Raw genomic sequence first — 25,346 nt, forward strand, 5'->3', positions numbered from 1 at the left:
CTGGTATCTTTATAAGAAGAGGAGGAAACTACAGGGTTGTCTCTGCGCAGAGGAAAAAACCATGTGATGTCCCAACAGGAAGACTGCCATCTGCAAGACAAGGTGAGGGGCTTCGAGAGAAACCAACCCTGCTGGCACCTTGACCTGGGACACACAGCATCCAGAACTATGAGAAAATAAAATTCTATTATTAAGTCACCCCATCTATGATATCTTGCTATAGCCGCCCTAGGAAACTAATGTCCATAACTAACACAACTTATTTTATGGATGTTAAGGTAAAGCATCTTATCTCAAATCAATGAGCTGGCTAGTAGGCAAATAGCATGCATTTGATCACCTGCGTGATAATCGTTGTCAATTAATCTCTCCCTTTTCAAAATAAGAGCTTAGACTAGACCAGGGATGACAAAGGACACGGGCCATGTCTGGCTCACTGCCTACCCATGTAAATTAAGCTTCTTGGACACTGTCATGCTCACTTGTTTGCATATGTCTACAGCATTTTCACATGACAGCCATAAAGTTAAGTAGGAACTGAGTGATTACAACAGACACTGAATGGCTGGCAAAGTCTATCTGGCTCTTTACATAAAGAGTTTGCCTGTCAACTCTTGGACTCAAAACTCCCCAAAGGGGGCTGGTGCTGTGGTGTAGCAGGTAAAAGCCACTGCCTACAGTGCTGGCATCCCATATGGGCGCCGGTTCAAATCCTGGCTACTCCACTTCCAATCCAGCTCTCTGGTACAGCCTGGGAAAGCAGTAGAAGTTGACCCAAGTCCTTGGGCCCTTGAACCCACATGGGAGACCTGGAAGAAGCTCCTGGTTTTGGTTCGACTCAACTCCGGCCGTTGCAGCCATTTGGGGAGTGAACCAGCAGATGGAAGATTTCTCTTTCTGCCTCTGCTTCTACCTCTCTATAACTCTGCCTTTCAAATAAACAAATAAATATTTTTAAAAACAAAAAACCTCCAAAGTATCATCAGGTCTTAAAAATCTCATAATCTTAGTGCTCTAGACACTCAGTATAGACTTAGTACTCAGGCACTCAGTATGACTGTGTTTGCACTAGAACAGTGATTCCCGAAAGGCAGTCCTCCAGGCAACAGCATCAGCATCTGCTGGGAACTTGTTAGAAATACAAAAAAACCAAGCCCTATCCCAGTCTATGGAACCAGAAACTAATGGGAAGGAGCCTACTGATCTGTGTTGTAAAAATCCTCCATACCCTGACGGGAACTGTGGCATTGAACTTGAACTCATATTGGTTACCTTAAGGACTCAGTAAGATGGGGCTGGGGTTGTGGCACAGTAGGTTAAGTTGCCATGGTAACACCTGCATCCCGTGTCAATGCCAGCGTGAGTCCCGGCTACTCTGCTTCTCATCTACCTCCCTGCCATTGTGCCACTCCCATGAGAGACCCAGATGGAGTTCCTGGCTCCTGGCTCCTGGCTTCAGCTCAGCCCAGCCTCCATTGTCAGCCATGTGGGGAGTGACCCAGTGGATGGAAGATCTTTGTCTCCTTCAATCTCTTCCTTTCTCGCTGTCATTCTGCCTTTCAAATCAATCAATCGATTGCAAAATAGATCAGAATTGTTTTAATCTTTAAAAAAAAAAAAAGGAAAAGACACAGTCAAATAGTGCTTTCCCCAAAAGGTGTTTGCAATGACACAACCTACTGCTTCTTGTTTAGAATGAAAAATGGAAAGTTATATTTAATAATAATAGGATGATGGTGGTGGCTTGATCTCTATCACTTATCTCTCTTTGTGGAATTAGTAAAAAAAAAAAAAAAAATTACAACCACAGCTGCTGGAGTGTGTGTTTACTTTAGCAGCCAGTTAGAGCTATCCTCTCCATTGAACAGCCTGACAACGTTAATCTTCTCCAAGGAAGAGGCATTTTGCACAGTCTACTTGACAGGCTAACCAAAAAGGAGATTAAAGATGGTCCTTTTAAGACTCCTAAAATGAAGGCTAATTTTGATTTCTATATTGGCGTTTATAAGAAAAGGATTCAGGGCGTTAAATGTATTTTCTAAATGTAAACGTTTAAAGAAGAAAGAAAAAAGAAACAGGAAATCATGACACCCACACACTCAGAGGAGGAATCCCAGGACCAGAAAACCATTTCCTGCCTTGCAAGGTAACACAAACGTCTCTTCTTTATCTAAAATCCGGTTCCTGCGCCACTCAGAATCAAGAGCTAAGCCAAAATGTTGGTTCAGGGTTGGCAGAAGAATTCTACTTCTTTCACCTCTTCCTTGAAAAACACAGAATGACAGCTGAGTCCTCCTTCTCCTCTTAGGCATGAGAAAAGAGGCCAAACAGGCTTCCACTTCTGCCCTGCCAGCCCTGGTGCGCACCGCAGCTTTGCTCATCCTGCAGAGCTGACCTGTGTGGTCTGTGTGTTACCAGCAATCTCTGCCACAAATGCTGACGCTGAGGTGGTATACTTACGTTGTGCCTTCAGATCCAATCCTGGTGCCCATCCTCAGCCTTCTAGGACAGAGCTGGAAAATCAATGAGACACCAACAATAGCATGGTGTCATTTTACCTTTAGGCCTGATGCGTGCAGTAAAGAGACAAATTGAGGTTTTGTAATTATCTGCTCCCTTGGGAATGTAAAGTGAGCCACATGATATCACTTGGAAAAATATACTTCTGTTTCAGTTATGACTTGCCTGGAGTTTCTGTTTTCCCCCAGAGGTCAGGGTTCTAATGCTACATGTGGAACTGAGGGTGTGAACTATCAGGACCCAAGCCTGAATAATCCAACTGGATCATCTTCTGCATCTCAAGTAAGGAAGTGAGCGGCGTTTTCCCTCCCAAATCTTCCTCTCTGGAGGGGATGATCTGTTCTAGAGAAGTGTCAGCAGCATTTGCTAATTTGTGAGACCATTTCTTCTGGCAGAAATTAATACCAAAATATACACTCCCTCCTAAGTGAGAAACAAGGAGAAAGCTTGGCTAGTCAACCAGTTGCTAGGGGGTAGACGTCACGCAGAGACTTCCAAATATTTTTTTTTTTTTTTTGACAGGCAGAGTGGACAGTGAGAGAGAGAGAGAGACAGAGAGAAAGGTCTTCCTTGGCCGTTGGTTCACCCTCCAATGGCTGCTTGTGGCCAGCGCACTGCGCTGATCTGATGGCAGGAGCCAGGTACTTCTCCTGGTCTCCCATGGGGTGCAGGGCCCAAGCACTTGGGCCATCCTCCACTGCCCTCCTGGGCCACAGCAGAGAGCTGGCCTGGAAGAGGGGCAACCAGGATGGACTAGAAGTGAGGTGTGTCTCTCTCACTGTCCACTCTGCCTGTCAAAAATGAATAAATTAATTAAATTAAATTAAAAGAAGCCATCTCTGGATACAACATGATGCAATCCCTGGAGAGCTGTTTGGTAGTTTCTTACAAAGTTAAATACACACCTCACTTCTAGTCCATCAACTAGAACCCAGTGTGCAGGCGCCACAGGTGGAGGATTAGCCTAGTGAGCCACGGCGCCGGCCCAAATATTTAAAAAAATAAAAAAAGATTTATTGATTTGAAAGGCAGAGTTACAGAGATGCAGAGGGAGAGGGAGAAAGAGAGGGAGAGAGAGAGAGAAATAGAGAGAGAGAGAGAGGTCTTCATCTGCTGGTTCACTCCCCAGTTAGCCACAACAGTTGGAGCTGCATTGATCCAAAGCCAGGAGCCAGGAGCTTCTTCCGAGTCTCCTGCAGGGATGCAGGGGCCCAAGGACTTGGGTCATCTTCTATTACTTTCGCAGGCCATAGCAGAGAGCTGGATTTGAAGTGGAACAGCCGGGACTCAAACCAGCTCCCATACAGGATGCCGGCACTGCAGGCAGTGGCTTTACCGGCTACGCCACAGCACCGGCCCCATTTCCAGATACTGACATGTGTACTTGCGCTCTCATCAACCATGTTAGCTTTGTTGATGCCTTCCCTCCAAGAAAGATTAAGAAGCTAGCCGGTGCCACGGCTCACTAGGCTAATCCTCCGCCTTGCAGCGCCGGCACACCAGGTTCTAGTCCCGGTCGGGGTGCCGGATTCTGTCCCAGTTGCCCCTCTTCCAGGCCAGCTCTCTGCTGTGGCCAGGGAGTGCAGTGGAGGATGGCCCAGGTGCTTGGGCCCTGCACCCCATGGGAGACCAGGAGAAGTACCTGGCTCCTGCCATCGGATCAGCGCGGTGCACCGGCCGCAGCGCCCCGGCCGCAGCGGCCATTGGAGGGTGAACCAATGGCAAAGGAAGACCTTTCTCTCTGTCTCTCTCTCACTGTCCACTCTGCCTGTCAAAAATAAATAAATTAATTAAATTAAATTAAAAGAAGCCATCTCTGGATACAACATGATGCAATCCCTGGAGAGCTGTTTGGTAGTTTCTTACAAAGTTAAATACACGCCTCACTTCTAGTCCATCGATCCTACTCCTAGATATTCACTTCGATAAAAATATCAACACAAGTGAAAGAGTATGAGCATACTTGCATGTGTATGCTCATAGCAACTTTATTTATAACAGCCTCAGACAAGAAACAACTCAAATGTTCATCAGTAGTTGAATGACATAAAAATTATGGTGTGTCCATCCAGTGGAACAACGCCCAGCAATAAAGAGGAATGGACTATTGGTATATACCACAGTGATATGTCTCAAAAGCACTAGGCGCCTGAGAAAAGCCAGAAAAACAGAAAACAATACCGGTTCATGAAACTCCAGAAACCAATCTACAATGGCAGAAAACAGCACTGGTTGCTTGGAGATGCGTGGGAAGAGCGGTGGGGGTGCAGAGGAGAAGAATACCCAAGAGGCATGAGGAAACTTGGAGAGGATTTCTGGTCACCGTCTTGATTCTAGTGATGGTTTCGCGGGGGTACAAATTTGTCAGAACATAAAATTGCACACCAGACACGCATAGCTTATTGCATCTCAGTTACAGCTCTCTAATACTCTTTTATTTAAAAGAGTGATTCCTGCCTTATTCTCATTGGAGAGACAAAATCCGCACACTGGAAATAGGGAATATTTTCACTCAGCACTTTGGGAAGTCGGGCTAAGCTCTCACTTTTCATACTCCTGATTATTTTATTCTGGGAAATCTGGTCTCTCTGACCCTCCTTCTGCATTTGCACTCCAAACCCAAACCCAGCAGGCACCCATCAGTTGTGTTTTTAGCTTCTGGGCTTCACACTCCTGGGACATCAGCTCTCCAGGAAAAGAAAAGAGCTGATAAGGCAAATTTTCCTTTCTTTTCTGTGAAAAAAAAAAAAAAGGGACAAACCCACTGCACCAGTCAAGGTGCAGAAAGGCCCACAAGCCCCACACACACCATGGAAACCAGTCTTGGGTGGGAATTCACCCTGAACTGAGTAATGGGGCCTTGTGAGTGGGCCCAGTCTAGACGGCAGACTCAATCGGAGAGGAGGAAAGGACACCCGAGCAGAGGCACCAGCCCCAGCCCCATCTGGGGGAGACTTGTTCTTCTGACTTCAAAGGAAAGCCCTCTAGCTGCCTCCTACCCACAGAGAGCCTCCCCAGGAAAATGTCGCTCTGTGCTAGGACAGGTCACCGGACACTGGGTTCACACACTTCCCTACGAGCTCTGTCAGCAACCCGCACCATGTGTTCTCACACACATCTGGCTTAACTCTTCCATCCAAAAGCCAACTAGTCCTTCCAGCCATGGTGATTAGAGCAGCAACCCTTCCTTTCTCCTCTTGATATTCTATAACACCCATCCCTGGCTAGCTCTGCACAAGCCCCGTGGCTTATTGCTAAATCATAAGGTGAGGAGACTTTTGGGTTAGGGTTTTATCTCAGATGAGAGAAATGGGCTCATCCTCCAGGATGTTCAATCTCCTTGAAACAGAAGGTTCCTCAATAGTCCCAAGTGTCAACGGGATGGATTCATGCTCCAAGGACAAAAAGTTATGACATCTCTCATATACCTATTGCGTTCTCTAAAATCATAGACTGACTTCTAGTGCAGAGTGGGGGAGTATATAATTCCCAGTCCAAAATCTAAGCACAGCCCCTGGAACTCAGAGACTTCTCCTCCTGAAACATTCTCTCTCTGGCTCGTGTGTGCTTGAGTATGTCCCTGAGGGAGTGCACTCTCTACAGAAGCAATGTTGATATTCACACAGTACATGCCAACACCCAGGAGAAGTGGGAACCAGCAGTAGCTTCCTATACAGAATGTGTGTTTCATACATTTCGGTCTGAAGCAGTGGTTCTCAACCTGAGCCGTCTCCCCCCTGCAGGGAACACTTGGTGATGTCTGGGGGTGTTTTTGGTCATCACGGCTGGAATCAGGCATTGCTGCTGGCATCGGTGCTCCACCTACAGCAGTGCGAAGAACAGTTCTGCAGCACACACTCACACACACACACACACACAAATTATCTGATCTAAAATGTCAGTGCCACAGAGCTTGAAAAACCCTGATATACAATGAAAACTTGCATCTTTCTACAGACTTCCCAGATTTATGGGAAAGTAAGCCACTTCAATTTGAAACTCAGTTTCCAGGGGCCAGCCCTGTGGCATAGTGGGTAAAGCTGCTGCCTGCAACACCAGCATCCCATATGGGCACCGGTTCGAGTCCCGGTTGCTTCACTTCCAGTCCAGCTCCCTGCTAATGTGCCTGGGAAAGCGGTGGAAGATGGCCCAAGTACTTGGGCCCCTGCACCCACGTGGGAGACCTAGAAGAAGCTCCTGGCTCCTGGATTCAGCTTGGCCCAGCCTTGGCCATTGCAGCCATCTGGGAAGTGAACCAGCATATGCAAGATCTCTCTCTCTCTCTATCTCTCTATCTCTCTATCTCTGTCTCTCTCTCTCTCCCTCTCTCTGTGTAACTCTGACTTGCAAACAAATAAAAAAGAAATCTTAAAGAAAAATCAGCTTTCAGCATGTGATTGTAGACATCTCCTTTCTCTGCCTTAATTTCCCAGGCCTGCAAAATGGGAACAATCCCGATCCCGTGTCATTTCTTCCTCCTCTCTCCCTCTTCTCCCTGAGAGCTGCTAATAAACCTTTGTGAAGTACTTTGAAGATTCTAATTACTGTTATCCCCAGGATATCAGCTCGAGATTGTAGGGCACTTGAGAGTCCTGCAGATGGAGAGATCCTGGGCAAAAGGAGCAGTCTTGTCGTGGTTGATCCTATTTATCATTCTCAAAGGGCAGTATCAAGCCCTAAGGCTTGAATTACTCAAAGTCAAATTACTCAAATCAGGCTCTGGAATCTGCTTAAGGAAATCAAGGGTTCTCACAATTAAATCACAGCCTTTCCCAAAGTCAAGGACACGGGACTTAAGCTGAGAGCTTCCAGTTGCCAGCAAGTAAGGTTCGGAACATCTGAGTATGTGAGGAGCAGTCCACAAATCTGTGTTGATTGACTGCATGGAGCATAATGCTGACACAATGTATAGTGAAACTGGGGTATAGAAAGAATCTTCCTGATATTTAGTACACATGGCCCTTTTAAAAAACAAATCTGGGGACTGGCACTGTGGTGTGGTGTAGCTGGTAAGACCACCGCCTGTAGTGCCAGCGTCCCAGGTGCTCCATTTCTGATCTAGCTATCTGCTATGGCCTGGGAAAGCAGTAGAAGATGGCCCAAGTTCTTGGGCTCCTGCACCCACTTGGGAGACCCAGAAGAAGCTCCTGGCTCCTGGCTTCAGGTCAGCACAGCTATGGCCATTGCGGCCAACTGGGGAGTGAACCAGCAGATAGGAGACCTTTCTCTCTCTCTCTCCCTCTATCTCTCCCTCCCTCTCTCTCTCTCTCTCTTTCTCTCTCTCTGCCTCTCCTCTCTCTGTGTAACTCTGACTTTCAAATAAATAAATCTTAAAAAAAATCCTCTGGATGATTGCAAAGTTGTACCCTCATAAAGGTCTTGTCAAACAGGTGAACGTATGTGGCTACAGTGAAGACAAAGCCTGATTGGCCTTCATCTCTATATCACCCCATCATAGTCCAAGAGTCTGTCCGTCAGGAAGCAATGGTGGTCTCTGGGTTATATGGCTCTAGTGACAAACCTACAAAACTCCACTAGCACCTGCTACTGTGAGAGCCGTAGAAAGAAGATGAAAATATGGAGGCATGATCTCTCCTCCTAGAGCATCCAGTTGACCTCAGAATCAACGCTAGCAACAATTGACAGCAACCTCGCAATGTCAGGTGCATGTTAAGTGTTCACTTGAGCCACACAGCTGGTAAACAGAAATTAGAGAAAGGGTCTTACCATGGCTTGGACAACCTGCCTGGAGTCAGGGAGCATAGTTAGAAGTTCAGGAAAGGCAATATTGAGCAGCCTAAGCCTTCCTTCTCAGCTCTCTGCTACCAACTGTAAGGGGATCACTCTGATTTGCCAGGAAAAAATGTCGCCTCAGAGGTAAAGGCCCAGAAGTCTGCATGGGTTGTGTTGCTCCACTGTTCAGCTGCATGGCTACTGACTACAGCCTTTAGCTCATGCTCTCTGGAGTTTGTCACTGACAAAGAGTGGACTGAGGGGGCTGGTGCTGCGGAAAGTAGGCTAAGCCTCTGTCTTCAGCACCAGCATCCCATATAGACACTGGTTCTAGTCCCAGCTGCTCCACTTCTGCTTCAGCTCTCTGCTATGGCCCGGGAAAGCAGTAGAAGATGGCCCAAGTTATTGAGCCCCTGCACCCACGTGGGAGACCTGGAAGAAGCTCCTGGCTCCTGGCTTCGGATCAGCGCAGCTCCTGCTGCTCCAGCAGAAGGAAGACCTTTCTCTCTGTCTCTCCCTCTCTCTGTCCGTAACTGTACTTCCCAAATAAATAAATAAAATCTCAAGAGAGGACTGAACTAGATCTGTGGTCCTGAGGCTTGAAATTCTACATATCCACCCAACTCCCAGGTGATGCCGATGCACTAGTCTGGGGACTTCACTTTGAGAATCACTGGATGAGAGTACCACTAGACAAGAACAAAATGCCTCTTTTGGGAAAATCATTGCTATGGCCTGGATATAGTTTGAGCATCTCCCCGAAAGGCCCCAATGTTGGAAGCTTGGTCCTCAGCATGGTGATAGCAGGAAGGTGGGGCCTAGCAGGAGCCCAGCAGGTCATAAGGGATGTTGCCCTCAGAGGGGATTAAGGTCATTTCCATGGGACCTAGAGTTAGCTTGCATAGGGGGATCGCCATAAAACAGTGAGCCTGCCCACTGCCCTCCATCGGGCCTCCTGTCTTGCGATGTGATCTCTACCTCTTCCATAAACCCCACACTTGCGATGACCTCACCATGAGGTCTTCACCACAGCCCAGGTGATGGCCTTGAACCTGCAGAACACTGCACTGAGTAAACCTCTCTTCTGTAGAAAGCACCCGGCCTCTGGTATTCCATTGTAACAACAGAAAACAGGCTAATACAATCCTACACCACACATACACACCAAATGCTGGTCAGGCACATGGGCTCTGGGTGACTGGTTTTTTTTTTTATTATATTTATATTTTATTTTATTTTATTTTATGAACATGAATTTCCAAAGTATAGCTTATGGATTACAATAGCTCCCCCCCCCCCCGTAACTTCCCTCCCACCCACAACACTCTCTGGGTGACTGCTGAACAGCACTGCCTAAGCTGTCACTAGGGTACTGCACCAGGTTCAGCATCAGCAACTCAGGAAGCCTCAAAGACTTGGTTCCACAAAACACATATTTCTTGAACCTCTGCCACTTTGCTTTGCTGACCTTTTCCTCTCGTGGGGATGGGTCAGAGTAAAGTGATGAAAAAATACTTCTCTGAGTTGACAAAAAGGAAAGGAGGAGTTAAACATGGGTCATGCAAGAGAGTTTAAACCCAGAGACACCACACACACCAACACACCCTGAAGTGACCTAGCACAGGAAGGGGTGGAGGCCAGAAAAAGGGACCGAGGAGGAAAAAAATAACAACCTAAGGCAGACAACAGATAAACTGCTCTGTGGTTAGGTCCAGAGCATAGGAATTGAATCAGTTCTGGAAAGTGGTGACCTCCCAGATCTGCGAGATTCTCGCCTTGTGCGTAGCTGACTGCCATTTGCTTCACCGTCGAAGCTTCTGAACAGAAGGTAGCCCTCCGTGCCGTGTACTATGTTACGGAACCTCCATCTGAATTCCCCTAGAACAGACACCTCCACCGGGGACAGACACACGTTCACCCTCGCAGGGACGACCACAGCTGTCCTCTGCCAGCATCACCACTTTGAATTTTTTTTTTTTAATGAGTGAAGCTGAAAAATAAGTTCACCAGGTGGAACTACCAGGGACACTAGAGACGGCCGATGCAATTATCAACTTGGTTGAAATGTATTATTAATAATAATGCCTAGCTCTGTTGTAGCATTTTCTGGCTTCAAAGCCACTCACAAACATCAACTAATTAATCCTTACCTCAGCATGGTGGAGCAATTAAGTACTATTACCCCCACTTTACGAAGGGGGAAACTGAGGCACCTAGGGTTTAAGCGCCTGGCCCCAGGCAACAGAAAGGATCCGCTGTCAGCATCCGAGGCCCGTGACTTCCAGCTACTCCATCCCTGGGCAGAGAACTCTCCCTAAAATCAAACGCATTTCTGGAGAAAGTCTCTGGGCCCTGCCTTCCACAGCACCTTGCTACAAATAATCAGAATTGTATTTTTCTTTAGTGTTTGCCGTTCCTCATTAACTTTTAAAATATGCTGACTTGGGGGGAAAGCCAAAGCATTTTAATGATGTATGAAATAAAAATAAAATAATAATAAACCCTCCTGCCCACACAAAGAGAATACAAGCCTGGTACTTGGCCGGGTGCTTGGTTTTTTTCCCTCTTTGTATGTGCAGCCGCTCCGTGGCTGTGCCATGCCACATAACTGCAGCCAGAAACTCTTTTTTGTTTCTTTTTTTTTTTTTTAAGAAAATAAAATGAACAGGGAAACTTAGCAAACTGAGCCAGGAAAGCGGAACCTTGTCGTTATTGCCCTTTTGCAAATCCAATTCACACCTCCATCTCTGTGAGTTTTTCTAAGAGTTGGAGCTGCCAGCCCCACGAGAAAAGCTTATATGGGTTTCTTTTCCTCTTTCCCCCCTCATATTTTTTGCCTGGCTTGCTCTCATTCTCTCTTCTGTTTTCAATCTTTTCTGCAACAGGAAAGGTGAGCGCTGGCCCTTCCTTCGACTCCCCCACCCTCAGCCCAAAGGCCTTGTGGTTGGCAGGTACAGGGCGGAGCCCGACTGAAAGCACCCAGTGGCACCTGCCAAGTCGCAGAGGTCCTCAAGTGCCTGTGGAAGCGTCTCAAATGTCTTCTACAGCACACCCTGCTCCTGCCTGGTGACACACACACACACACACACACACAGAGAGAGAGAAAGAGAGAGAGAAAGAGAGAATCTTCTCTCAATTCTTCATCCTAGGTTAGGCTTTTCTCACTGCAGTAACCACATCAGCACCAGTAATTATTCGGTGTTCTGTGGGCTCACAGAAAAGTATTTCAAGGAGCTTTTAAACCCCCCCCCCCAACACACACACACACACACACGGGCCAGTGCCGTGGCTCACTAGGCTAATCCTCCGCCTGCGGTGCCGGCACCCTGGGTTCTAGTCCCGGTCAGGGTGCCGGATTCTGTCCCAGTTGCTCCTCTTCCGGTCCAGCTCTCTGATGTGGCCAGGGAGGGCAGTGGAGGATGGCCCAAGTGCTTGGGCCCTGCACCCCATGGGAGACCAGGAGAAGCATCTGGCTCCTGGCTTCGGATCGGCACAGCATGACGGCCGTAGCAGCCATTTGGGGGGTGACCCAAAAGAAGGAAGATCTTTCTCTCTGTCTCTCTCTCTCTTTCACTGTGTAACTCTGCCTGTCAAACACACACACACACACACACATATGAGAGACCCGGAAGAAGCTCCTGGCTCCTGGCTTTGGATCAACCCAGCTCTGACTGTTGCGATCATTTGGGGAGTGAACCATCGGATGGAAGATCTCTCTCTCTCTCTCTCTCTCTTTTTCAAAAAAAAACACACAGTTTAAAAGATATATATTTTAAAAAATTTTAATACAGAGTTAAACTTTGTTTGGTGATTAGGGACACACATTTGGGCGATAAAACTACAAAGGAAAGAAAAAGTGTGGAAGCATTCATCATCCAAGACAGAATCATCATTACACTCTGGGTTGTGAGGCTTCTAGGGTGAGTGGCAAAGTTTTCTTTCTTAACCCAGTGTGTCTACACAAGTGTTTGCCTTATAATTCATTTATTGCTAAATTATACTTTTTGAAGTTTATTTATTTGAAAGTCAGAGAGAGACAGAGAGTGGTCTTCTATCTGCTGATTCACTCTCCAAATGGCCACAACAGCCAAGGATGGACCAGACCAAACCAGGAGCCAGGAGCTCCATCTGGGTCTCCCACATGGGTGACATGGACCCAAGTTCTTGAGCCATCACCTGCTGTCTCCCAGGGTACACATTCACAGGAAGCTGGATGGGAAACAGAGTTAGGACTCACTCCCAGGCACTCTGATACGGGATACAAGTGTCCCAAGCAGTTTAACTCACTGTGCCACAGAACTCACCTCTTGCCTTTATATTTTTATGCGGGGTGGGTTTTTTTTATTTATCTTATAATTTCCATTTTTTGAAAGCCTAAAAAATAGGATTATATGGATATCATTCATTCTAAACATATATTTATGACAGTGGAACACAAACATTGATGGGTTTTAGTCTACTTTGTTTGAATAAAATTATGTTCATTTTCTCTCATTAAATGTGACTATAACTCTGAGAGTGGTGAATGGGTCTTCAGATGTACAGAGTAGCAGATGTACAGCAATTTCAAAACCAGAACTAAGGTTTCTTCCAGTTCTAACAATCTATGATTCTATGGAGGGGGCAAAAAAATCTCTAATATTGAACGTGAGTTCCTCCTTCCCTTTCTAGATCTGAGCTCTCAAGCCGTTGCCCTATCTCTACTGGCACCTGTCCTCTTCACTAAACTTTTCCCAACAATGATATGAATAATATGCATCATAATCATCAAGTATTGAAAGGCTCCTCTGTGTCAGGTGCTGCTCATAACTTGTCCCACTTCATCCTCACGGCTCCTCCCACCCATGAGATCTCAATCTTGCTATCCTCCTTTCTGAGATGACAGGACGAAGGCACAGAGTATTTAAGTGACCTGACCAAGGTCATGCTACAGTTAGAGTTGAGATTCTAACCCAGAGTTTTCTCGAAGTTTCTCTTTTTTTTTTTTTTTTCTAATTTACTCCTCTGCCTATCTTCCCTTCTGAATTTACAAAGGAAAAATCTCACAGCCAAGTAGCTACAAACAACAAAAGGGAATTAACCCATTTCTAAATGGGACTTGGGTTGGTTGAGGTCTCTGGGAATAGGATTTTATATCCCAGGAACCTGATCACAACTCTTTGCTGTGTCACTTACCATCTGGACAAGTCATGTAAATGACATTTCCTCTTCTATAAAATGAGGTCTGTATGTTGGTTCTCTACCTACCTCAAAGAAGAGTGCATTCAACACCTCTGCCACGTGCCATTTGTTCTTGAAGGATGTTTTGAGTGTTGTGTTCCATTCCCTGCAGAAGTCCTCGTCTGAACTCTGTTTCTCCTGATCTGGATTGCATGCCCCTATACGATGTCATAAGGACGCCTCTACACACTCATTGCTGTTTGTTGACTGGGTGTATCTCCTACACAGACTATAAGATCCTTGAGGCCAGGAACCACACTTTTTTCTTTCTCCATCACATAGACACATAGGCACATAGCCAACAGAGTGACCTACACATGGCAAGTTTTCAATGTCTCTTTATTACATAAATGAGATAAAAGAATGCATGCAAAAGCCATTGATAGATGACTAAACTGGTAGGGGATTCAACTCAGGAAGCAGAACAAGTTGGGTGTGTTAGGCATGGAATTTGGTGCTTTAAAATCTCTAGGAGCGGCTGAAGGAGTGGGTCCTGGACTTAGCTGCAAGAAATATCTCTAGAGCATCACAGAACTGACCTGTCACATAAGGGAATGTGGAGGGGATCTGGAGGCCACCACTCAATCCACGGAAATCAGGCAGCAGCCCTGTGAATTAGGGGCCAGAAAGCTTGGGTTAGGATCTTGCCCACCACCCTGGCTGCAAGTGCCTCTTAGGCATGCAAAGCCAATGAATAGATACAAGAATTTTGCAACTGAAAATCTCCACATCTTCATCAGACTCATGGTGGAGAAAATGGTCAAAGAAATAAGAAAACATCCTCTGTTCTACTTCTCCCATCCAACTCTCATATGAATACATCTGAAAAGTGAAACCTAATTTGCATCCGGAAACCTTAGCTGCAAGGGAGTCTGGTCTTGTGTTTTTGAGCTGTCTGGTGTCTGTAATTCAGGAAAACGCAGCAGAAGAGGGGGTTAGAGTGAATTCCAAGTACCAATGGCTCATATCTACCTGCAAGCATCGTATAAATGTATGTCATAATAAAAGACTGTTAACATGTGTCCTTTAGAGGTGTTTATGCCTCATACAGATGCAGAGCCAAACTCCAAGAAATATGGCAGAGATATCTTACAGAAAAACAATAACACAGATACAGCAGTCCAGAATGTAGAAGCTACACCCACAGATTACTTGTTGGGAGTGAGATGTAGCTAAAAACAAGCAATATAAAAATAAAAATCAATCTTCACTACATAGCTTCACCAACTCTATGTCTTAGCAATTCCCTCCTAAGGATGTTTCAAGGAGTCAATGCATTGATGCATGTAAACTGTACAGGATAGAGCCTCGCACACAGTAGCATTCATTATACATGGCTATTCTTATTAACATTATACATAGCGATAGAGCAGGCTCTGTGGCACAGTAGACTATGCTGCTACTCGGGACACCTGCCTCACTATCAGAGTGCAGTTTGGGGGCTGGCTGGGTTGTTTCCAATTCATCCTCCTGCTACTGCATCCTGGGAGGAAGCAGATGATGGTTCCAGGGTTTGGGCCTCTGCCCATCCACATGGGACAGACGGATGGAGTTCCAGGCTTCAGTCTGGCCCAGTCCTGGTTGATGCAGGTATTTGGGGAGTGAACAAGAAGGTAGAAGGTTTCTCTCCACCACACCACCCACCCCTGTCTCTCATATCACTCTGCCTTTCAAGTGGATGAAAATAAATAGACATTGAAAATAAGCAAATCAATAAGTATATATGCATAATATGTCAGTTTGGTTAAAATTGTACCAGGACTGATCATTTCATGCCGGACTTATCCATCTGTCCTCTTAGGTTCCCAGTGACAGAGAAATAAGCCCAGTGTCAATTCTAAAGGATAAACAGGAGGCAAATGTCTCAGTACAAAACTAAATGCTGAGCACTGCTTGTGCATTGCCCTTGACCAAAGCAGGCAGTTTCATTGGTTCCTTCTCCTACACCCTTCTCCTCGTCTCCCGTCATTCCCAGCTCCCTCTCACACATTGCTCTTGCTCAAGCTGGCCCTCTGGCCTCTCCCATTCATCAGGCCCTGCTGCCTTTTGAGGTTCAGCTGAGGTATGTTCACCTGCAGGAAGCCTTCTCAACCCCCGAGCCCAGCTAAAGTTCTTCCGTCACACGTAGCACACACCTCTGTCTCAGCACAACCACATGAAATGGAAAATGTCTGTTTGCATGTCTGTCTCCCTTACTAGACTATGAGAACACCCAAGATAGAACTGCTCTTATTCATTTCAGCAGCCTAGCACCTGGCAAGGCGCCAGCACACAGTGGGTATTCAATAACATTTGTGTAATCCAAATATAAGAGAACCACTGATTAGACCTGAACTTCCCTAAGAGGGGTACCCCAAGGCCCCCACTTCCCCTCCCTGACTAGGTTTTTTAGACAAAAACACACACCTACTCCACATCACTGATTCCCTCCAGAATCACCTAGAAATACTTTAAAATGCAGGTTCCTAGGCCCTGCCCCCACATAATTCTGATACATAGCCAGGTTCTGGATTCATTGCTTGTGTTGGGTCAGGGAAATCTGAAACAATGTGAAAATAATGCTTCAGGAGAAATGGGAGTGAAGCAGTAATATTCACATAAAACACGAGACATACCATGGCCAGAGGGGAGGGCAAGGAAAAAGAATCCTGACATGAGCCCTGGAGTTTCAGCTTTTTAGCACAAACAACCTCAAGCAGAATAAATGTTGTGGAAGACTTAGTGCAAAAATCCAGCACACCTGTCAAGTAAACTGTTTCTTCTCTTTCAAGAAATCAGGTGGGAAAAAGTAGCAGATCACCTTAACTAAAGTCTACAAACTTGAGTCTTTGGTAAATGCCAAAATATCTTCGATAACACATTTACACACCTATAAAAACACGAAGTTCAGTGTGAAACGCCAATAATGATTCTATGCCTGTCTTAAAGCCATACAGCTGCAAAAACATAAAATATCTCTCAGCAATTCAGAACAACTCCTTTGGAAAAAAAAAAAGCAGTAGACAGAGTCTTAAATAGAATGACTTTTGGACATTTTAATGGTAAGAAGATTGTCTTTGACTTTCCATTCTATGTATTTTATTTCTTTTTACAAAAATTGACTTGAAAGAGATAAAAATACCATAATTCACCATACGAAAAGGAAAAACATCGTTTGTGATTAGGGGCAGGCATGAGAAAGGGCATGTCTCGAAAGTAAGTTGAATTTTTTATTGTTCAACATCCAGCTTGACTCTAAGCAGAAGCTCTTCCATTAGCACAGGTGCAAAGGAAGAAAATTCAAAGGAAACTGTGCCTGGTCCAAAGCCAGGCATAAGAGGAATGCCCCACCCTGACACGGACCCAAGCTCTGATGGGCAGGGATGAGAACATCCCCCCTGCTGCCATCCTCCACTGAGCACCTCGGGTCTAGGTCTCCATGAAGCCGCCTCCGTGTCACTCCCAGCCACTTGTGGTCCAGCTGGATGCCCTGGTTTGTCAGCTTTCTCCCCTCCGGGCACAGCAAGAAGTTGCTCTGTTGTAATGCCGGTTCTAGCGAGCTTGGTACACCTTTAACAGTTCTGGTGTTGTTATTAACTTCGTGACTAACTAAGAGGGGTTTGGCTTTTGAAACAGTGCCACAAAAACTTCTCTCTCATCTCTGGGTGATGTCAGCCCCATAAATGGGAGAGCTGGGAGAAACAATAGAGTTCAGCGGTGAACTTTAATGAGGGGGGCCCTTCTTCCCCCCCAACTCTCAAATTACCTCCATTTCTGCACTGAGCAGTTTAAAAGATCTCGGAGGGGATGGAGGCTGTGGGTTCAGATTGGAGAGTAACTTTTGTACTTGCACTCCGAAAGTCCCTAGGAAAAGAAATCATACAGTCTTTCCACATTGTCTACAACAGGATCATTTCAAGCATTGGTTGTGGATTTCATGAAAAGAAACTACTTGTTTCCCAATCCCTTGGCACAGATGATCCAAACCAGCCATAAATCATCCCTCCAAAGTAGTGGAGAGCAAGTTTAGCACCAGAAACTAAGGGCATGCACCATGAAGAACCTCAATAAAACATCCAGCAAGCGGAGTGGACAGTTAAAGAAGAAAAGAGAATCCAGGACTCTTCTTGAGAAGCAATTCATTTTACTTCAATTCAATTGAGTTCAATTCAATTCATTCATTTACAGTTGGAGAAACTACCTAGACATCAGTGTGACCTAGAAGGCTACGTGCTCCCAAAGGCAAGACACACCATCATGATCTCCATTAGGAACACAATTTTAAATCCACAGTTTAGCTTCACAGAGGAATGGTAAAATCTAGCACCCCTGTTTACCTGCTGACAGCTAATGCATAATATTAATTAATGGCTCACAGGACCCTGGCCAAGACCTGCATTAAAATAGACAATGCTTATGCTGACACAGCACAACCTCTGCAATGAGCACAATTAACTTTTCCCTTCTTTTATGGTCTGCTCCAACCAGTGCCATGGAGAGGCGTTTCCACTGCAATCTTCAATGGCCTCACTCCCTGTCACTCTTGGGCCCTTGGGTGCATCAAAAAAAAAAAAAAAAAAAAAAAAAGCTACACTACATTAAGTGTTGCAATGTTCGATTCAAAATAGAGAATACAGAAGCTCAGCTCAAAACACAGGACCTGTATTTCTAAAGTACATCTTTTTTGTTTTTAATTCTTTTTCCTCTGCTGCAATCACTTTTTCCAGTGGCTAATAGGCTCACAGGAGACTGTTTTATTGAAAACCCAGTTCCAAATAATCAAGGTAAATGGTGAGTATCCCAAGAAAGGTTTCTTCATGTATGCATGTGAGGTGTCTTCTGCCACTGCTTTTTCGATGACGCCATGGCAGAATGGACCACTACCCACAATGAACTAACCCCCATAGGATGGATGGCATATCTCCTTAAAATCACAGCCCAAATTGAGACTTTCCAACATAAAGAAGTAAAGTACCCATACCATGCTTGGGAAAATAGCATCACTCTATCACACCAATTATTTTCTTAGCATTCTTTCCTTTTGTCATCTCTTCCTCTCAAAGGAGCTAAGACTCCATATAATGATCAGCCAGTTTCCCAATGGCAATCTGAAACATGAATTTTGGAGCCATGGAAGGGATTTTAAACATGCATCATTATATATCCACACATCAAATAACAGCTTGCTTGACAGTTAAATAAGCATAACTTTTCAATTATAAAACCCTTCACTTAAATAAATACATCTCTGTCATTGAAAAATAGCCCCCACAGATACAAATTCTGCTCACACCTTCACACTGAGATAACACTGCCTTAGGAGCCCCTTTGATTTTGAAGAAATCTTCTTGCAGCCACAGCTGAAACACGCTGTCTTGTAGTTAGTGCACAGTCCACAGAGAACAGCTCCAGAAACAGTGTTGGTGCAAGTGAACTGCTTGGAATATTCAAATACATTGATTGAAATAATGAGAATCTACAAGAACTACCGGCCAACAGGTTAGTCTTTCTTTCCTGTCCTGCTTCCCGTAATGTGAGTGTTGGGGAATGGGCATTTCTAAATAACATACCATAGCCACAAAAAATCCCATTCAATGAATTTACCCATTTTCTCCTCGTGTTTCCTTATCAAGCCCCCATGAACTAGAAAGCTGCAGCATCGGTGCTACCAGGTCACTGAGGACCTCAAGCAAGACTAGTGCAAAAGTGGAACCATGAAGGGACCAAAATGCTGCTTTGCAGCAAGTGACACTGTGGCTTGTGATACCAGCATACCATGTCAGAGTGCTGGTTTCAGTCCTAACTCATTCATTTCTGATTCAGCTTCTTGCTAATGGCCCTAGGAAGGGAGTAGAAGCGGCCCAAGTGCATGGGCCCCTGCTACCCCTGTGGGAGACCCAGATGGAGTTCCAGGCTCATGGCTTTGGCCTGACCCAGCCCTGGCTGTTGCCAGTAGATCGAAGACCTCTCGATATCTATCTCACTCTGTCTCTCCCCTGCCCCTGCTTCTCTCTCTGTCACTCTGCATTTAAACCAAATCAACAAATAAGTCTTTAAAACCTAAAAAGTTGAGGGGCTGGGGCTGTGGTGCAGTGGGTTAATGCCCTGGCCTGAAGTGCTGGCATCCCATATGGGCACCGGTTCGAGACCTGGCTGTTCTACTTCCCATCCAGCTCTGTGCTGTGGCCTGGGAAAGCAGTGGAAGATGGCCCAAGTCCTTGGGCCCCTGCACTCACATGGGAGACCTGGAAGAAGCTCCTGGCTCCTGGCTTCAGATAGGCGCAGCTCCAGCCGTTGTGGCCATTTGGGGAGTGAACCATCGGATAGAAGACTTCTCTCTCTCTCTCTCTCCTCTCTCTCTGTGTAACTCTGACTTTCAAATAAATAAATAAATCTTTAAAAAAAAAAAACTAAAAAGTTGAGTGGAGCACCTTTCGCTTCCTCCTAAGCCAGTTTTCTTTTGCATTGTACCCAGAAAGTACTCAAAAGTAAGCCTTGCGAACCATGTCCTAAGGCAGACCAGCATTACAGATATGAAAACTAAAACAGATAAATGTGAAATGATTCATTCAGCACAGGCTGGGATAAAGAACTGCCAGCTCCAGCTTTCCTCATCCACACAGCTAAATAAGTCCCACTAATTTTCTCAATCTGATAAATTACTGATAAAATCAAAGGGAACATGAATCTCAATGTTCTTGTCTCCCAAATGAGGCCTAAAATCTGTGTTTGTTTGCATACGCATTTCCAAAATGAGTAATTTAGGATTACATTGTTTATATCATTTGAAATAGTCTGCCGTTGGGCATGAAGAACACAGGTGCTTTGGTGGCAAATATTGCTCATGTCACCTGCAGCAACCAAGCCATCCAAGGAGAAGCCAGATGAGGATGTGGGGAAAAGGCACCCTGATCCACACTGTTCGTGGGAATGTAAACTAGGACAGCCATTGTGGAAGACAGTGTGGAGATACCTCAGAAAGCTGAAAATAGATCTACCATATGACCCAGCAATCCTACTCCCAGGTATTTACCCAAAGAAAAGGAAATCAGCATATGAAAGAGTGATCTGTACCCCTGTGTTCACTGCAGCACAATTCACAGTATCTAAAATAGGGAACACCCAGAGGTCCATCAACTGATAACTGGATAAAGAAATTATGGCAGATATACACTATGGGATACTACTCAGCCTTAAATAAGAAAGAAATCCTGTCTTTTGCAACAAAATCGATGAAACTGGAAACCTATTATACTTATTGAAATAACCCAGTCCCAAAAGACAAATACCATATGTTCTCCCTGATCTGTGATAACTAATCAAGTACCAAAAATGTAATGTATAGGGGTGAAATTGACACTTTGAGATTCTGTGATTGTTTACAGCCCTTGTCTCAACTGTTGAGGAACAGTGTTTTTTTCTTCATACTATTTGTTGAACTCTATTCAGTGTAGGATTAATCTTATAAACTGAAGTAGATTATTGCAAAAATTAAGAGAAGGAGGAGTAAGAAGGATGGGAGCAAGGTGGGGGAGGGAAGGTAAGGCGGGCAGTCTCACCATGTTCCTAAAACTGTATACATGAAATACATGACATTTTTATCCCTTAAATTAATTTTTTAAAAAGCTGTAATTCTCAAAAGAGAGAGAAGCAGCCAGAGGAAATTTTCATGGAGAAATTAGAAATGTTAGCACAAGGAAGGATCGCCTGCTTCCTTCCCACGTTGCTGAGTCAAGACAGCTTGTGAGTTGGGGGTGGTTAAACAAGCCTGTGGCTGTGTGGAAATTCTAGCATGACTAGATAGCAGAATTATGAGAGAAGCATAAAGTAGCACAGACAGTCAGGTGCAAGCCCAGTGTGGCTCTTCCTAAACAGAACGCTGGGTCCTCTGCCCCTGTGATATTCTGGCTTCAAAAAATGCAGGAGACTCAACACACACAAGCTCCAGTAAGAGATTGTTAATACAAACTATAAATAACAGTCGCCAAGCATTTACCAAGTACCAGATACAATGCTATTGATATGGGTTGTCTGATTCCACTTGTACCCACAAGCTTTGCAAGTGAATTAAAAAATCAGGGGCAGACAGGTGGCCCAGCAGGTTAAACAACAGCTCTGGATGGCCACATCCCATATCAGAGTGCTGGCTCTGCCTCTGATGCAGTTTCCTGCTGATGCACACCCTGGGAGGCAGCAGAAGATAATCCAAGAACTTGAGTCCCTGCTACCCACATCAGAGACCCAGATGGAGTTCCTGGCTCCTGGCTTTGACCTGGCCCAGCCCTGGCTGCTGCAGGAATTTGAGGAGTGAGCCAGCAAATGAAAGATATTGGTGTGTGTGTGTGTGTGTGTGTGTTTCCTTCCCTGTCACTCTGCCTTTCAAATAAATAAACAAAGCATTTTATAAATCAGAACCGAATGGACTGGGAGTCCAGTCCATGCTCTCCCTTAGCCAGTGTGGGAAGCTGGAGCTCTCTAAGCCTTAGTCCCCTCATTGGAACGTGAGACAATTACAGAGTGTGCTGTATAAAGCTCTTATAAAGACTGAGTGAGCTGACATGTTCAAAGTGTAAGATACGTGACAATTGCTATGTGCTTTTAGTTCCATTTATTTTTTATCACATTCTTTACTATTTCTGATTTATGCCTTGAAAACTGCATGAAATTACATGAAAATTGGAGGCCTAAGTATCAAGTCCTGGGTTGCAAGAGAGTCCTGTCTCTCTGCCTGGCTGCAATAGGGCCGTCATCCCCTTCCATCACCTTCGTGAGGGTCCCTCTCGGAGTTTTGCTTTTTGTTTAAGAACATTTCCGAGTTGGACAGAACCACCCTTTTCATCAAACCCTTCTGCTTTCCAGAAAAGCAAAAGGACACCTGTGGAATGATATGCTCCTGGCAGGTCTTCTTTTTCTAGATGCTTCTTGCAGCTGTTACTTCAGCCCTCTGTGCGCCCCACTGCTCACACCACCACGCCACCATTGTCTCTAGATCAACTGCCTGAGACTCTGCTCAGTAAGTAGGGTTTTAACCCTATAGTCTTGGTTTTTTTTTAAGATTTTATTTATTTGAAAGTCAGAGTTTACACACACACACACAGAGAGAGAGAGAGAGAGAGAGAGAATGAGAGAAAGAGAGAGGTCTTCCACCTACTGGTTCACTCCCCAGTTGGCTGCAACAGCTGGAACTGTGCCGGTTGGAAGGTAGGAACCAGGAGCCTCTTCCAGGTCTCCCATGTGGGTGCAGGGGCCCAAGGACTTGGGCCATCTTCTACTGCTTTCCCAGGCCATAGCAGAGAGCTGGATAGGAAGTGGAGCAGCCGGGACTCAAACTGGTGCCCATATGGGATGCCGGCACTGAAGGTGATAGCCTTATCTGCTACCCCACAGCACCAGCCCCTCCCTATAGTCTTATGATAAAATGGCAAGAAATTCCACTCCCTGTCTTCACAGAGTAATTATTTGTGTGATGGTCTCAATACTGTCATCACCCTCTGGTTATTCCACACCTGGCATTCCACGGTACATTCTCAGGTAGTCACCACCAAGCTTCGTATTCCCATTCCCATCTCCATTACCACACTTAGTTTCACTTTAAACATTATGGAGCTGTCTAAATCCAATGAGAGACTACATTAAGGGGGCTGCTTCTCCGCTTTTAAAACGTTCTATCTAGCCGGTGCCGCAGCTCAATAGGCTAATCCTCCACCTTGCGGCGCCGGCACACCGGGTTCTAGTCCCGGTCAGGGCACCCAGTTGCCCCTCTTCCAGGCCAGCTCTCTGCTGTGGCCCAGGAGTGCAGTGGAGGATGGCCCAAGTGCTTGGGCCCTGCACCCCATGGGAGACCAGGAGAAGCACCTGGCTCCTGCCATCGGATCAGCGCGATGTGCTGGCCGCAGCACACCAGCCACAGCGGCCATTGGAGGGTGAACCAACAGCAAAAAGGAAGACCTTTCTCTCTGTCTCTCTCTCTCTCTCACTATCTACTCTGCCTGTAAAAAAAAAAAAAAAAAAAAAAAAAAAAAAAAAAAAAGTTCTATTTATTTTCAGTTTTATTTGCAAGGTGGGGAGGCAAAATGATAGAGAACAACAGAGATGTTCCACCCACTGATTTCAAAACCATCCGTCTTCCCCAGCCCTACACAAATGCCTAATAGCAGCCAAAGCTGGGCCAGACTGAATACCAGAACCCAATACTCCACCTAGCTCTCCCATGCAGTACAGGGGCCTAAATTCTTGGACCATCTTCCACTGCTTTTGAAGGTGCATTAACAGGGAGCTGGATCAAAGTGGAGCAGTCGGGACTTGAAATGGCAACCATATGGGATGCCAAACTCGCAGGCAGCATCTCAAGCCACCATGCCACAACACAGGCCCCAAGGAATATTTCTTAATTTCTGGCAAAAGAAGAATGATGGATAGGATTGGGATTACCTTAGCATTTTGGATAGTTTTATGAAAGTCAACTAAAGGGTGCAGAAATCCATACATCATTTTTTCTTCATTTATATTTTCCATGAACTTTTGAGTATGTCTGGATTTTCAAAAATTTTTGCAATAAACTTATCTTTTAATTCCATTTTCCACATTTTGACATACCTTCCCTTCCCCAAGGGATTTAGCTACTCAATATGATTAAACAAGAACTTTAAGGTCCTTGCATTAAATAAAGTACTACTGGGGCCAGCGCTGTGGCACAGCAGGTAAAGCCACCGCCTGCAGTGCCAGCATTCCATATGGATGTCGGTTCAAATCATGGCTGCTCCACTTCCAATCCAGCTCTCTGCTATAGCCTGAGAAAGCAGTAGAAATTGATCCAAGTGCTTGGGCCCCTGCACCCACGCGGAGACCTGGAAGAAGCTCCTGGCTCCTGGCTTCAGATGGGTGCAGCTCCGGCTGTTGCGGCCAATCGGGGAGTGAACCAGGGGATGGAAGACCTCTCTCTCTCTCTCTCTCTCTCTCTCTCTCTCTGCCTCTCCTTCTCTCTGTGTAACTCTTTCAAATAAATAAATACATCTTTACGAAACTTTTTTAAAAAGTGAAAAAAAAATATTACTAAAAATGCCCCAAAGTGAAGGGGAAAGCTCCGACTGAATCACTACATTTCCCTGAGTAAAGGTAAAATGCGACTACGAGCAGCCGGGGGAGAGACGAAGCCGTGGCTGGTACCACAGTCTCTCTAGTTCAGCCCATTGTCTGCCTTGGTTTGCTGGAAGCCCTTGAGCAATTTATTCAAGCACTCTATGGTTCAGCTTATTCATCTGTAAAATGGGTATAATCATCCTTACTACCTCACTGCTAGTTAATTAACTGTATATAAAGCCTTTGAAAACATAAAGTGCAATGTGTGCACTAATTATTATAAATTCAAGAAAAGCACCACAGTTCAATTTTTAATGGCCTATATATTTTATTGAAAATATATAAAGCCCATAATAAAATTAACCTATGTGTCAAAAATTATGGCTTGCCTGTGCTGTCTTGTCTGTCCCTCTGCCAGAACTACAGTAGCAATTTCCTAAGCTAAAGCAATAATTTTACGCCAGTGATAGAAGTTTAACCAATATGACCAGGCCTAACCTGTGATTTACTGTGTTATAAAATAGCATCTCCTACTCTTGCCTTAATTCCCTTAGTTATTATAAGTCAATTAATGTAACACTAGAACCTATTACCAAAATGTTATAATAAAGTAATAGGGCTTTGTGTCAGTTTCATGGTAAAGGGTTTCAACACTGACATATGACCATACTTTTTAGTTGTTTTTTTTTTAAACCATAATCTAAAAAGTTTTGTTAAAAAGGAAAAATATTTTTTAAAATAGCTTTGAAGTCTGGTTTAGAATGAGAAAACCTAAGATAGAAGAAGAAAAAAAGGGGTGTATGTCTGGCTCAGTG

At 45.1% G+C, this 25,346-nt stretch overlaps 1 long non-coding RNA gene across 1 annotated transcript in view; it reads right to left on the reverse strand.

Moving 5' to 3' along the window:
- Positions 1 to 22,767, reverse strand: part of LOC127483586 (uncharacterized) — a 49,270-nt gene extending 26,503 nt beyond the window's left edge. Inside the window, exon 1 of the long non-coding RNA XR_007910014.2 lies at positions 22,604 to 22,767. This is a non-coding gene — a long non-coding RNA (uncharacterized lncRNA). The remainder of the gene's footprint in view (positions 1 to 22,603) is intronic.
- Positions 22,768 to 25,346: the final 2,579 nt, after the last annotated feature.

The sequence above is a fragment of the Oryctolagus cuniculus genome, chromosome 13 (assembly GCF_964237555.1).
Source record: "Oryctolagus cuniculus chromosome 13, mOryCun1.1, whole genome shotgun sequence".
NCBI classification, from domain to species: domain Eukaryota; kingdom Metazoa; phylum Chordata; class Mammalia; order Lagomorpha; family Leporidae; genus Oryctolagus; species Oryctolagus cuniculus.